This window comes from Electrona antarctica (genome assembly GCF_951216825.1).
Source record: "Electrona antarctica genome assembly, contig: scaffold_275, whole genome shotgun sequence".
In the NCBI taxonomy this organism is placed as follows: domain Eukaryota; kingdom Metazoa; phylum Chordata; class Actinopteri; order Myctophiformes; family Myctophidae; genus Electrona; species Electrona antarctica.
The window spans coordinates 53556-70313 of NW_027638326.1; positions in this window are offsets into that span (position 1 = coordinate 53556).

A 16758-nucleotide genomic window follows, 5' to 3' on the forward strand; every position below is an offset into this window, starting at 1 on the left:
GCCGGGCCTCAAAAGCCCAGGTCATCGCCAAGATAAAAAGCATCCGGAGTAAATACAGGGCGGCGGTGGACACTGGACGTAAGAGTGGCCAAGGACGTGTGGTGTACTTGTATTTTGAGCTGTGTTCAGAGATCTGGGGTGGTTCGCCTGCCACGCGTTTCCTCGACGCCGGTATCGAGACTGCGAGCCTGGCGAGTGGGACCCAGGGCCAGGAGACTAGTGAGAGCCAGTGCCAGGATGGTGGTAGTAGCCTGGAGGAATCAAGTTCCACACATTCATCTCTGACTCCGGAGCCGCCTTCTGATCATTCGCCCAACACCAGTGAAAGTCAGCCAACTGCCACGACTGTAAACCATCGCAGGGATCTGCTTCAGGTATGTTTCATATGTCAAGCTTAGCATGCTTGCTATACAATGTGGTGACCGTGACCTTTTAACTGTTATAATAACAGTCATTTGAAATAGAGGAACATTTTGACCAGTATACTGTGTGTGTACCGGTAAACTGATTTTTTTTGTTCCCATCTCGGATCACTTCTCTTTCTTGTGCACCATCCGTACTTTTTAAACTATTTGCACCTCCACTGATTTCATTTTTTTTGCTATGTATGTTCATTGTTCATGGTTGGACAAAACTGAACACCAGGACACCACTATGATGCACCGCAATACACATCACCATCCACTACACCCTCAAATGCCTCAATAATAAACAAAGTATAATTATCATCTTTCTGACTATATCAACCGAAAATATTAAAGCTTTGTAAAAGTAGAATGTATGGCAGAGCTATTGTATTGAATTAATTGCAGTCACTGGCCACTTATTTGATATAGTACTTGTCAGTTTGCAAGGTTGTTGGCAATTGCTCTGTCCTGGAAGAGCACCAGATTTTGATCTAACTTCTTTGTGTATGTTACTTGTGAGTGTAGTGTGTTGCTTTAGTACAAAATGTACAACCTTGTTTGTTCTTACCTTGTTTTGATTTTTTGGAATAACATGATTTTGCTCTGGTTTATTCAAGGCAAGGCTGACTAACCACAAAACTGACAGACTGAAGAAAAAACTTCCAGCTGATCAGGCCATCCAGGAAGACATACAAATTAAAAAGAAGATGTTGGAGCTCATGGAAGAATCAGGCCGACGCAGTGCAGAGAACATGCAGCAGATCAACACGAACATTTCCAGCATTACAAGCGCCATTCAGGATGGCTTTTCCCTGATGAGGCAAATACTTGTTCCACCTCACATTGCACACACCCACAGTAGCAGCAGTGGATATGGCCAATTCCAGGGGCACCCACCAATGCTGATGCCTTGCCCACACCCCACTACATCCCATGGGCATTCACCAGCGTACATGCCTAGCCCACACCCCACTACATCCCATGGGCATTCACCAGCATACATGGGTAGTCCGGCCCCAAGCCCACACCCCACTACATCCCATGGGCATTCACCAGCATACATGGGTAGTCCGGCCCCAAGCCCACACCCCACTACATCCCATGGGCATTCACCAGTATACATGTCTAGCCCACACTCCACTACATCCATGGCTGAGGGAAGTAGGGGTGCTGGGGGGGCTGTAGCACCCCCTCCCCCCAGGCACAGCCCCCCCTCGAACAGGAGGGGAAGAAAAAAAAAAAGATAAATAAATATGCTGTATCACAGTATTGGCACCTTATCCTGGTTAATTGCCTGTGTCAGTTCGTTCATATAACTTGCGTGTGGAGAGGGAAAGTAAAGGCCACGTTTCCGCGTGAAAATGCGCAAATATGCGCGTGCATGATGCGCGCGCACGCGCATTTTTGCGGCGCGCGCATAGCGCGCGCACCCCCTACTAGACGCTCAGCCCCTGCGAGTGTAAAGTACTTCCCGCGGGCCTGACTACATCCCATGGGCATTCACCAGCATACATGGGTAGTCCGGCCCCAAGCCCACACCCCACTACATCCCAGGGGCACTCACCAGCATTTATGCCCATAAGCCCACACCCCACTGTACCGTCCTTCATTGATGAAGGACCCCACTCTGCACGATACCCAGCATCAATGACCCATGACACCTCACAGCAACAAACATCCTCATTTTCATACAGACAAGCACTGTTTGATGATGACTGAGCACTGAGCTTCACTTTAACTTGTTTGAGGTCAAGGTTACTTTATTTTGTATCCCATTCTGTTCAGATGTTTTGATATGTCATATGGACATGAGCAGTTCGCTTTAACTTCGGCTGCTACATTTTTTTTCTCCTGTTCTGTTAAGTGTTTATTGTTTATTGTTTATTGTTTACTATACCGGCATGTGCACTTAAGCCTCTCCAACTGATCCAAAACGCCGCAGCTCGTCTGGTCTTCAACCAGCCAAAATTCTCACATGTCTCCCCCCTGCTCCGCTCCCTGCACTGGCTCCCAGTCGCTGCCCGCACAGAATACAAAACTCTGATGCTGGCATTCAAAGCAACCAAAGGTATGGCTCCCCCATATCTTGCAAGCATGATTGAACCCTACAAACCCTCCCGCGCACTCAGATCAGCCAACGCAGGAAAGCTGGAAGTACCCTCACTAAAAACGCCGGGACAACGCTCCACACGTCCCAAACTCTTCTCCCTTCTGGCCCCAAAACTGTGGAATGCACTCCCCGTTGCAATCAGAACTGCAGCATCACTCCCAATCTTCCGCCGTAGTCTGAAGACCCACCTTTTCAGACTCCATCATGGCCCATAGCACTTATCCTACCCCCTTAGATAGCACTTTTTAGACTTAGATAGCATTTGAAACAGACTTATAGCATGTCATGTAGACAGCACAATAATTGCATTGTATGTAGTCATAGCACATCATAGTACATATGTATAGCATAGTATAGTATATATGTATATTTAATATGTATAGTGTCATTATATAGATATGTTCTAGTTACGTTCTTAGCTTACGCATGTTTCTTGATAAATGCATTTTATATATGTGTGTATGTATTCCCATACTTTTGTTCTTGCCTAATGTAAGTCGCTCTGGATTAAGAGCGTCTGCTAAATGCCTAAATTGTAAATTGTAATGTCATAAGGACAGCAAATATGCTGCATCTTTGCACACTTTTTTTTTTAACAATTTTATATACCAAAAAGCTATGGAAGTCGTTGCAGACAATTTTGTTCAAAGGAAAAAGCACATTTCCTCTGTATTTTTTGCTATGAAAGTTTTTGTTTCCTTGTGGGAAAGATTTGTTGTCCATTTTGGAGCAAATATTAAAGTGCAATATGCTGCAGATACAGTTCTGGCATGTGTGGTTGTTTGCTACTTAATTTGTAGGGACAAGCATGTCTAATAGTAGTAATGTCATTACTAGTATGTCTTTTTAATGTGTGTGTGTGTGTATATATATAATATTTATTGGTTATTAGTATCGGTCTTGATAGATATGTTTAAAAAGAATGCCAAATCGTGCATGCCTACATACTTGTCTACTTTGCCCCTGGGGGGCACTATTTGTGTGATAGTCTATGGACTGTAATTGTCTACATTAACCAATTGAAGCCTAGCATATGTATTTCAGGGGGAACATTGTATAAAAATCCTTGGAAAATAGACCAAATTAATACAAAGCCTTTTAACATGAATAAATAAAGAGGTTGGACATTAGCATGTGGAGTGGAGTACTAGACCCATAATCCTATATACATCAAAAGTAGGAATTGGAGAGAAAAAAACAATAGCACATCCAAATGTTGTAATAAATGGAGGGCAAAGTACTCTCGTTTACACTTTATTGTTCGGCTATGAAATGTCTGTGTACTTCACTAATGTGTTCTTCAGTGTACTTACCATACTTCAGAGCATTAATATTACTCAAACATTAATGGAAAATATGTGTAAACAAGACATGATTGTCCTAATACAGTGATAGTTTTTTTCTGGTTTCATCCTCGTAGCAGTTTGGTATTGACCTGTACCTTTCATTTGAACTGTACCGATTCTATTGACTGAATACAAATTTCAGTCAGTCAGTAGCTTCATGTCAGTATCATTGTCAGAACCATGTCAGTATAATATAGGAACTATAGTAAAATACACAAATCACTTCGTGGAGGTGCTGGGTTCAAAAAGTGACATGGGAAAAGAGAAGGGAACCTGCACAATCATATGCTCCAAAGGGTATTTTGATTTACGACATTTCGAGCCATTGCTCTTCATCTGGTCAAACTCAAGCAAGCAATATAGGTAAACAAATAAACAATTGTATACAGTACATAGTGGGGCCCCCTGCTTCATCTTCATTCATGACAGCTAAGGGAAAAAAAACATTGAAAACACTGTACAATATTACCCTTTTTTTTTTAAACAAAAAACAATAACATCAGCCTGTCTTTCAGGCAGTCCTTATGGGTCAAGGTACTGTGTGAGCACTCTCCTCACCCTCTTTCCCTCTGCCTCATTGCAGTCAGTGACATATCGATTGCACTGTGTGAGAGGCTGTGAGGCCCTGTCACCATCCATCGTTGCCAACACAGTGCTCTCATCTACACTTTCTGTCCTCACAAAAGTTGTTGAGGACAAAGCAGGTGTAAATTACATAAGGCAGGTCATCCATGTTTATGTCCATGGCCCTTTTAAGTGCGGCAAATCTGGCCTTGAGGCGACCAAAGGAACACTCAATGACCATACGTGCTCTACACAAACATAGCCCAAAGTACTGTTCCTGAGGTGTGGACCCACCGTTTGAATATTCCTTCATCAGATAAGGCAGCAGTGGGTAGGCAGGGTCACCAAGAAGGAAGATGGGTATAGGACAAGGAGCCAGTGATGCTATTCAACGTTGAAGCTCTGGGTCCTAGTGGTAGGAGGAGGGACTACAGGCGGACCCGTGGATTCATGACCGGGAAACCCCGTGCAGCTGGGCTTTAACGTTGAGCGCCCGGTTGCCCTACGTCACCCAGGACCTCAAAGTTGAGGTCCTGGGAGGGACTTCCGGCAGTCTTCCGGGTGCTTCAAAACGCCACTGAGCAACTTCCACTGACATGAATAGCTGGGGGGGCGGAGCTTCGCGCCAGTTCAGTCTCTATTATATATATACTCTATGGTATAGGATCCTCATCGACCAAAAGCTGTTTTCTCAAAGCAGGGATCTTGACAGTCTTCAAGTCCTTATTGAGCTGTGAATTAGCAAAGATCCGTGCATCATGCACACTCCCTGGCCACTTTATCACCACATCGATGAACCTATACTTGTAATCACAGGTGGCCTGTACATTAAGGGGAAATCTCCCTTTCCTGTTGATGAAGTCCATCGAGTTGGAAACTGGCTGCTTTATTTCAATGTGGGTGCCGTCCACTGCCCCAAAACACTGTGGCATGCCATGAGCACGATGGAAGCCCTCGACCAGATGTTCTGCCTCGGTCTCCGTAAAAGGCAGCTTGATATATTTTGGACCGAGATGGATGGCAATCGCTCTGCTTACATGCCTTATAATGACCGACACAGAGGATCGCGACACGCCGAAAGCGTTAGCCGTCTTCCGTAGCCTTCCCTCATCGCTCAGATAGTACAGTAGTATAGCCACTTTTTTAAGAGGATCAATCGGTGCCCTCATCCTTGTCGTTTCCCCTTCTATATATGGCCGGAGTTCTTCGGACAGGGCGACGACAGAGGCTCTGGACATTCGAAAGTTCTCATTCCATTCTTGAGCCACCGCAATCCCGTTGACAAGGTTGTCCCACCATTGGCTGGTTCTGCCCGGTCTCACCCAAAACTCTCGCCTGGTTTCCCTTCTTGTTCTTCTCCGCGGTGGATTTAACAACATGTTGTGGACGTTGTTCTCCATCTCCACTTGCTGCTGGCGGTGGTAGTTTAGAAGCTGTACATTTTGCTGCAAAAGCCCTATTGCACTAACTATATTTTGCAGAACAAACACAACAGGGATGGGTTCCGCCATCTTTGATAGTGTTGTTGTTGTTCGTGGGTGGCGCGTGCGTCTTATAACACGTGTGGGCTCTTGCGTCATCGGTGCAGGGGTTGTTGTTGTTCGGGGGTGGCGCATGCGTCTTAGAACACGTGTGGGCTCTTGCGTCATCGGTGCAGGAAATATGCGGATTCGGACGTCCACACAGTGGCGCAAAAGTTGCGGTTTCATATTTATCCACTCTGGGACCTGGTTTCAAAAAGTAACGGATTCATTCACCGTTTTGGTCGGCAGTGTGTAGATGAAAGGGCAAAACGATACAAAAGTTATGTGGTTTGACTGCGGATCGTCTCAGTCTAAACGGGGCCTTAGTGTTCCTCCAGTCATTGGAAACAGGAAGTGGCTGTTTGAGAGGCTCCTTCATCATGCGGTAAGGGTTGTACTTCAAGCTATTCACTTTATTCTTTGGCCCTTCTCCCGGGCGGATGCCATTGCCCTTTTCTGCTGCTTCTTTCAATATCTGGTCACTTCAGTCCTAGAAGGCTGCAGATGATGATAATGGGGTTCCATGGCACAAAATATTTTCAGATGGGATTTGTGGACAAATTCATATTAACCTGGTGGTCCTTGACATGGAAAAATGTGGGAACCACTGCTTTTAAATTAAAAAAATATTATGAAGCAAGCACAAATTAAGCGACTACAGTCATTTATTAGCAGACACTGAAACGGTAAACCCCTTCATATAGGGACTCTTCACCGCCCCTAATTCCCTACCTAGTGGATGTGGTCATGAATATGGTGAATTGTTAAATGATTGATATACGTTTGGAGGAGGAGAGACCCGCACACCGCCACTTGCTGGTTCAAGAGTTTGATTTAAATAAGAGTCATAGCAACGTTTCGGCCTTCTTCAGTGCATGCCTGAAGAAGGCCGAAACGTTGCTATGTTGCTATGACTCTTATTTAAATAAAACTCTTGAACCAGCAAGTGGCGGTGTGCGGGTCTCTCCTCCTCCTCCAAACGTATTTGCTGCTCTGCCAGGACCTATACGCACCTGCTGTTAAATTAAACCGGGTGTGCGGAATTCATAGCTCTAATAAACATTGATATACGAAGGTTTTATTGGATAGTATTAGCACTGCAAGTACTGGTATTTCTTTTCCTTTTAAGTAATGATAAACAATGTTCTTTTAAATTGACTTTGACTGTATTCTTTCTTGTGTTTAACTGAACATGAACCAATGTGTTGTAGGTTTTGGTGCTGCCTACACGCCAGTGGAAGCAGTTAAGGAAGGGGTTGAAGGAGACGGGCGTGTGGCCACTCGTACAACAGAGACCAGAGGTCGTGGCACTTCTTTTCCCCAATTCCCCAGAGAGCTGCACAGCTCAGGTAATGAAATGACCCATTTCTCTATTGCTCACTCACCTAGTAACATATATGCTATTAAGTGACTGTTTTGTTTTTACTTGGCCACTACAGATGCTCTTGGACCGTATTGTGTGGCCAGAGAGTGGTGATCTTCAAACCAGTTGTCGTGTTGCCAGCTACCTGCGCGAGTTCATTGACACAGGTTTGTTAAATGAAGTCAATCTAATCTACTATTACCTAAGATGGATACCATGGCAGGAGGGCAGCCTGTAATGACTCTTAATGTTGTTGCTCATACAATCAAGAAACACAGAGCCATACAGTTCTGCTGGCATGTACATTTTAATTTTTCATAGCACAAGTACTAACTAATACTTTTTCATCCCAGCATCAAACCAAGAACTGACGAATCTCCTGAAATTCTGGACCGGCTGGGCGATTCCACCAAGGGAACTGAAGTTAGAGTATTTTTCGAGGTCCTTACCTGAAGCATCAACATGCTTCGAAATTCTTCGGCTCCCTGACCATTACACTGATTTTATGTCCTGTAAGACAGACATGCAAACCTGCCTTAACTCTGTTGACTATGGCTTTGGGTTAGAACCCCTTATCCCTAATCTACTTGTCCTTTTTTTTACTACTTTGACAAACATTTTTGAATTGTTAAAGCCAATCTACAAGCTCACAACATGTCTATGTAGATTGGCTATTTTAACTATTCATAAAATAGAGTCCCAGGAGTTAGCCCATTGAGACTTCTACAAAAGTCCTCTAAATCATGCCAGTTTTCTTAACACTGTTTCTATATCATTGCTTCTCGGACTATTTCATGTCATGGACCCCAAAAATTGTATGTAATTGGCCACCGACCCCCATCAAAAAATATGTTGTTCCAGGGCCCCCTCGGCAGCAAAGTTAAAAATGTTCACTGTGAAGAATATTTACCACAATTTCTCAAAAAGCAGATCTACAAGCATGGTGCTACAAGCCCTTGCATACTGTAGTGATGCATACTGTAATATGTATATTGTATACTTGACAAATAAATGCACTGTTAATGCAGCGAATGTCTTGTTTGCAAACCGCTTTATGGTCTTATTGAGCTAAAGCCATACACAGCCAATGTTATGAGGTACATGTTTTCATATGCACAGCTTAACATTTATGGAAGGATTGAACATCTGTTTTGTATGGTGCTTCATACAAGAGACTCGGGGCAGTATTATGCGTGTCTTAAGTACCAGGTCTTATTACTTAACTTAAGACCTGGAGGCGTGATCAATGCCATTTGGCCACTCAGAATAGCCAAATGGCAATGCCACTGTACTGTGAGATTCAACAAACACTGCCAGATAGATGTACATTCCAAATATGTCAAGAATGCTGTACAGGTACTGTATGCACATTTTGTGTTTCAACCACTGCATTAGGGTCTGCGTCAGAGATTCAACAAACGATTCAGAATTGTGCTTCTGATATGACTTTGCTAATCCGTTTGTGTAAAACATGACTTGTTTTGGTTAGAAAAGGTTCCAGACAGCTCTAAAATAGTTATCAGATAGGAACTCACCAAAAAAATGGCTAGCACCTCACCATATAGGAAGGCCTGGTAGATTGTTCATATGTGTTTTGTCATGCTGTGGCATCATGCTCTTGAAGCCTGACACCAGTGTTCATGACTCAAAGGTAAAGGTTGGCTTGTCTTCATTATTGTATTATCGGTTTTGGCCATAATGCTTTATTGGCAGGGGTCTTGAACGTTTTAGCCTTAGCTGAGAGGTGAAGCAAAGCGGAGTGGGACCCCTAATACATAATGTATAAACGTGTCTTGTATTAAAATAAGACTGGTTACTTTAAAGACTAGTTTGACAGCACACTCAGTGTAAATTCATGTTATTTTTGTTTACACATCTTTCCTATTCATGTTTAATTCATTTTGATGTTCAGACATTTAACCACTTTTTAAACCCTCCTATAGGCTAGCTATTACTTGGTTAGACAGATTCTTAATTTAATATTCAAAACCTGATTATGTTGTAATATGGATTTTTAAGTTGTGAAATTATATATATATATATATATATATATATACAAAAAAATATTATTACTATTACTATTACAAAAAATATTGATAATTCAGACATCGAGTATATTTATGCACTCAAAGGTTGGTCTGGAGTATAACAACACACATGACATGCCCACAGCAGTCAGTGGGCAGCAACAAGATTTTAACAACCCATACTTGGAGGGGCGCACATTCTCAACAGTAAAAGGGAGAATCATGGCGGATTCTCGGGTGAGTATTTTTTATAATCAAATTAAAATATTTAATCTCAAAGTGATTAAGAGTCAAGAAAGACTCAGCAATATTTGACTAGTATAACATGATTACAGTTTGTATATTTAGCTAATCCGATTTCTAGCCTGTTAGTAGCCATAGAAATGGCTGAAAATATGCAAGCTCTCAAAGGGAACCTACGGACGGGCGCAATTCGAATCTGTCCCCTGTACATATTTTTTGTCCCCCCCACCTCTTCTCCCCTTACTGTATATGTTTATCCCTTTTTATTTCCTTTATATGACGATTTCCTGTTTTTTTGTTTTTATAGAAGTGTATATTCGTACGTCTCTAAATGTTCTGATGAATTGAAAATGGTGGATCCTGTTGTAAACAAGTGTATTATTGACTTGTGCTTTCGTTTGAAAGGTACCCATTCTGCATAGCCTACTGTGAAATGTTATCAATCAATCAATCAATCAATCAAAGAATATACATTCTATAATGTCTTCCCACTGAGCATTTTTCGTTCTATTATACGTTCAATAGGCTATACATCTAAATTGTCGTCTATGTAATTGATTTGTTTTGTTTTTTGTTTTAAAAGAAAATAAATAAATATTCAAATAGGCCTATTTGACGTGTTGCTGCCTCCCACTGCTGGTGTTAGGTACTGCACATACATCAGTGGGATCTGTTAATAGAGCAGCAAGATGGATCTAGATCAGTGGTTTTCAACCCTTTTCATATCAAGGCCCATTATGTATTGGGCATTTGAGCCACGGACCACCATTTGATGAGATTTAGCATCTCAGACCCACTTTTCCATGCTGTATTCAGTGTATTGATGTTGGTACCATTAGGAGAGAGGCAAATTATCAAAATAACAATTATTCTACATTCTGTAATTGTGTAGACTTAACTAATGCAGTTTAACAATAATGTAACTCTTGAGAGCGTATGAAACCAAATGGGTCCATAAGGGTCCATTTGGTTTCATTTTATGCTCTCAAGAGTTAAATATCTATAAGGGTCCATTTGGTTAAACTTTCCATAATTTAGCTGGGGACCACTCACATCTGCCCCCTGGAACCCGGTTAAGGACCACTGGTGGTCCCTGGACCACTGGTTGAAAACCACTGATCTAGATAGATAATATTAGCCTATTGATATTGTGTCCCAACTTTGCATGTTTTCGAACATTGCTGCTGTGATAGATATCACAATTATAAAAACTGCTTATTTTTTAAAATCTTTTTCATACTGTAGGTGCTGTTACGCAGAGAACTCCTACAAAGGCTGCAGGGACGCATCTTGCATGTTCTTGAACAAGAGCCACTGGACTTTGATTTTTTTAGAGTTTACCTGTCGTCAGGACATGGTGTTCATTAGTGCATTATCAAGGCAAATTCATATTCCAGAGGATATTATGAACCGCCTAGCTGATCTGATCAACATGGCTGGACAAAGAGAGGACCATCAGCAGCCTGTGGTCACTGTGGAGCAGAGAACGGGGCCTGGACGTCCTCGGTTACATGTGGATGAAGACCACCTCCGGCATCTCTTGGAAATGCAGCTGCCTGTTCCTACTATTGCAGAACTGACAGGAATTTCCAGGAGAACAATATTCAGAAGACTAACTGAGTATAATATGAGTGTTAGAGAACTCTACAGCACTGTTTCTGAAGAGGAGCTTGACAGACTTGTGACAGAAATCAAATCTGACATGCCACAAGCTGGTTACAGATTAGTTAGAGGAACTTTGATGTCTAAGGGATATCGGGTACAGTGGGAGAGGGTCAGAGCATCTATGCACCGTGTAGATACAGAGGGCATCTTGTCCAGAATGATGCGGCTCGGGTGCATTGTAAGGAGGACCTACTCTGTTCCTTACCCCAAATCACTAGTACACATTGACACAAATCACAAGCTGATCCGGTGAGTTAGTTGATGATGCATTAACAGTTCCATTTATTACATACTTAAATGAGATATGCTAAGGCTGTTGAAAATATGGAAAACACTTGCTCTAATTAGTTGTCAATAGTACTAATAATAATTATGTAAAAATAATTCATCCAACATTTTAGTGAACATGAAACCGTTGTGTTGTACATTATAGCCAAGGCTAATTTGCAACCCCAATCCCTTATTGATCTACCTATGCTAAAAACAATCATTGACAGAAAATACATGCAAATGCATCTGATCTAATGCAGTTTACTATACTATACTATACTAATAATAGTTCAATAACAATGCACAATGTACTTTAATATTTGCTTCACTTTGTTCTCCTTTGTTCTACAGATACAATATTGTCATCTTCGGTGGTGTCGATGGCTTTTCAAGAAAGGTGACAGACTAATCATATTCAAAGATTGGATTTCGATTTTAGAGAATGTCTAATTGCAGTGTACATTTTACTGTGAGAATAATATAAATTGTTGATGATCAGTGATGACGAAAGGAGAATTTGTGCAGTTTTTTCTTTTATCTTTTTGCAGATCATGTATTTGGGAGCTGCTAACAACAATTTGGCCATTACCACACTGGCATTTTTTGAGCAGGCTGTGCGGAAGTTTGGTTTTCCTCTCAGGTAGATATGTTGTTGCAAGGCTCATGTTCACTGTCAGAGGGACCAATGTGGGGAGCTTTATTGCTGGCAAGAGTGTCCACAATCAGCGGTATGTATCATTAAACATCTTAAAAGGCAGATTGTTTAGTAAAGCAGTTATGCAAGGACAAGCTTTGGTAAATGCTTCATCTTGCCTAGTCCTGCCACAGCATGAACATACCCACCTGCACGCTCTCAATAAACCAATCTCCACCAGTCCTACTTTTTATGCATGCCTGATTTCTATGACATTGTCTTATATCAATGTTGCTGCTCTAAATACATGCCGGGTGGAGGTGGGTGTTGTTGCTTGCTGCACTCCCTGTTTGATGTGGTATTTTAAGCATGTTTATTTTGGACCACTTTTGAGGAAAGTGGTAGACTGAATTGTACTTTTATCCTTCCGCTGGTTAAAAAAAGAAAAGAAAAAAGTATACAGCTTTTCATGTGTGTCAGATTTGTTTTATGTAAAAGAGCTGCCTACACCAAAATATCTGTCATTTGCTTGTCCATTTTAGCATTGAAAGGTTGTGGCGAGATGTCTGGATGGCTGTCACCCACACATTCTACAATGTCTTGCACACCTTGGAGGACGGACATCTGGCCCTCAATAACAGCTGCCACCTATTCTGCTGCCATTATGTGTTCCTTCCTCGTCTCCAAGCATGCCTCGATGTGTTCCGTGGCGGTTGGGATGCATCCATTGAGATCAGAAGGAAACATGACACCCAATCAACTGTGGGAGCTTGGACAAATGCAGCATCCCGTCTCTGATCCATGTAATCTAGAGGTTATTCTTTTTTCCTTCTATCGATAGCTATATCAGTTGAACAGGAGGGCCAAATAAATGGAAAGGCTTGCAATTTAAAACCCTCAGTCTATCACTGCATGCAAGGACCAAGAATAATGAACTGTTATTAAATCTCTTGTCTGATGATTTAGGAACTGCAGATTCCCCACATTGACTGGGAAGACAGTCTTATTTGTGAAGAGGAAACCGGTGTAATTGTACCGCAACTTGACAGTCCACTCACCGAAGAGCAGATGGGTGAACTGAGAGCATCCATTGATCCAATGGGACCCTCCCAATCATTTGGAATGGACATTTATCTGACAGTGTTACAGTTTGTTGACTCTCTCACAGAACAGAACAGAGTACAGTGGTTCTAACGCATAAGGAATAATAAAGACGTGTGCATTCATTAGTCTTTACAATTGTATTTCCCCCCAGTGGGATGAATAATCAACATGAATAATAAAATTCAGTGCAACATGTCAAAACAGCATACATTCAAATGTCTGTTCCTAATAAAATCAGTGCAACATTTTCTTAAAAATAAGAAAACCAACAAAGAGATGTAACTAAACAGATTGTCCCAACATATGTTAGTCTGTGCCTTTACACCTCATAACTAAGTGCATTAAGTGGTTGTGTAAACATTTTGCTCAATGCAATTTCCACTACATTACATTTCAGAGACAAATGTACTTTCACTCCACTACAACTTGAAAACTCCAGTTACTATTTTGATTGTTATTACAAAACATACATTACTAGAGATGGGATTTATGGCTCTTTTAAGGGAGCCGGATCTCTGGGAGCCGTTACCTTCAAAGACCCGTTCAAAAAACTGGCTCTTTGGGAGCCGTTCCTTTGGCTCTCTGGGAGCCGTTCTTTTCAAAGAGCCGTTCAAAAAACTGGCTCATTTGTATATTTTTATTTATATATATTTAAATAGTACTTTAAACCTTCCACAAGGTGGCACCACATCCATTTGCTCTGAAGTAGTACCCCTTTCATAATTTAAAGTGTGTGTGTAAATTAAGCTACCTCGACTTGTTATTCATGCAATACCTTAAAAAAACAAACAAGCAGGCAACAATGAACTTCCATGTAAAACTGTTTTAGTGCAACATTTTAAAACAGTACATAAATGCATGTATACATTATACAATACAACACTGACTGTAATACCCCTCCAAAGGGCCCAGTGAACTGCCCTGGGGACTGGGGTGTATAGCTGCTTAGAACTGTATACTGTAATACCCCTCCAAAGGGCCCAGTGAACTGCCCTGGGGACTGGGGTGTATAGCTGCTTAGAACTGTATACTGTAATACCCCTCCAAAGGGCCCAGTGAACTGCCCTGGGGACTGGGGTGTATAGCTGCTTAGAACTGTATACTGTAGCTGCTTAGAACTGGGTGTAATGTATCCTGAGTGTTAATTGAACTCGGAGTACTATACAAATGGAACCAAATGGACCCGTTCCATTTGTATACAGGTCCATTTGTACACGGTGTTAAATGAACACTCAGGATGTACCACAGAGTTGACCTATAACAGGTCCATTTGGTTACATTTTGTACTCTCACCATTAAATGAACACTGGTGATTTTACTGTGTACAACAGTATAGCCTACCTGAGCATCATTAGTGCATTTTTTGTTTGAAAAACAGAAAAAACAAAACACAGAATTGACCTTTGGCTTTAACCTTAACAGGTCCATTTGGTTACAATTTGTACTCACCATTAAATGAACACTGGCGATTTTACTGTATACAACAGAATACCTGAGCATCACTAGTGCATCATCATTTTTTTTTTTTTTTTAGAAAAGTGCATTTCTTTTTTAAAAGAACTTTGTGCAAAACAATACATCTTTGAACAATGAACAAGCTGCATAAGCTAATATATGTGCACCAATTTCACTACCGGCAAGTCATTCTTGTGTCACGTGTCTCACGTGTCAAATACATTCATATGCCATCAGTTTGATACCCAAGATCTGATAAGATGACATCAGAAGAAAATACATTCATATTTTGATGTGAGCACACCTGAGCTGCTTTGATCATGACTGGAGATCAGCTCCTTGACTCTGTACCATGTCAGATCAAATAAGGCACTGACTGTAAACAGTGGTTCCCAAAGTGGGGTCCACAAACTCCACATCCATGCACATGTCTTTAGTGACAATTAAAGGAATTTTAAGATCTTTTCAATATTTCTAAAATAAAAAAGGCGAAATAAAATATCTGTGGAACGAGTTTTACTGGGGGCGGCCTGAAAAGTTTTCGAACCTTTGATTGTAAACAAAAACAATGACAGCCCTGAAAAACTGGTGGAAAGTAACTAAATGCTACTTCTGGTAATTTAAGTACGCTTTGATGCCAATACTTTTGTACTTTTAGTAGTACATTTTGAATTACAGACTTTTACTGGTAACTGTACATTTTACATTCCACCACTGCTGAAATAGTGCCATGCTTTATGGCTTCTTCTGCCTCTCTCCCTTGCCCTTTGGCCCCTTTGGCAAATTTGCATTCAGAAACACAAGTGACCTCACTTTTGCAGGCTTGAGGCGACTTCTTCTGTCTGAGATAATTAGTCCAGTCTTGGAGAATATTCTCTCAGACGGAACTGATGTTGCCACAACACAAAGCTTTTTAGCCATAAGCAGGCTAAGCTTGGGGTACACCTTCTGCCGATGTCCCCACCACTTGAGAGGATCTTCTTCTTTAGGAGCAAGAGGCTCATCCAGGTATGCCCGCACCTCCATGATGGCGTCTGCTGTGGGGTTCCTGTTGGTTGACACCATTCCAGCTACCTGCTCATAGGGGTGGGAGATACAAACAATGGGGTGGGAGAAAACAATGTTATAATGAGATTGTGAATTTGTGATATTATATTTAGAGAAAAAAAAAAGAAAAAAAAATATTTTTGCCACCCTTACCTGCTCGTTGAAAAAGCTCCACACAATGGACTCTGATGCAGCTGCTGCAGCAATACCTGCTCCTTCCCCTTGGACCGGTTGCTGGGTGGGTATGGCAGCAACCGGCAGTCTTGCTGCTGCAGTTGACATTCTTTGGAAGGTCTCATCTGCACTCCTGCCATCCAAGAATGCTGCCCTTTTGAACCTGAATGTAATATAATTTAGATAACATATTATATAGACAGATGGTCATTGCTGACCTGGCTGGCATCTTATAGTGTTTATAGTTTCAATGTACAGACACAGACTTATGTTTTTGGATATTCTGTTACTGATAATAGGTTCTTGTTTTACTTTTGATCCTAGACCAGAGGCACCCCTGTAAATGTTTTAATCCACGGCACCCCTGAATTACATTCTTACTTTACAGCACCTTACATTTATGTCATAATGCTACTTAGATATGTAAATATTTCCCCTTAAGATACAGCATGTCACAAGGACAACTTGAGAGAATATCTGTTTCCATTATGACAGATTGAAGATAACTTTATACTTCACGTGAATCCCAGTATCCCCATTCTGGGAGGAACATTCACCCGAAATAGAAGATCTACAAGCTCATAACGTGTTGCAATGTTGTGAACTTGTAGATCTGTTATTTTGGGCAAAGAGATTTGGTGTAGATTGAAAAAATACACACACACACAAATAGAAAAATGTAAATTGTAAAATTGTAACCTTGGGTCCATGGCAGCAGCATCTGCAAGGAGGGTGTTGGATTCAATTCTGTTGAATCTAGTAATCATGCTTGCACAAAGACAGTTGACCATGGCTTTTGCTGTGTCCGTCTTTGCTTTTCTCTGGT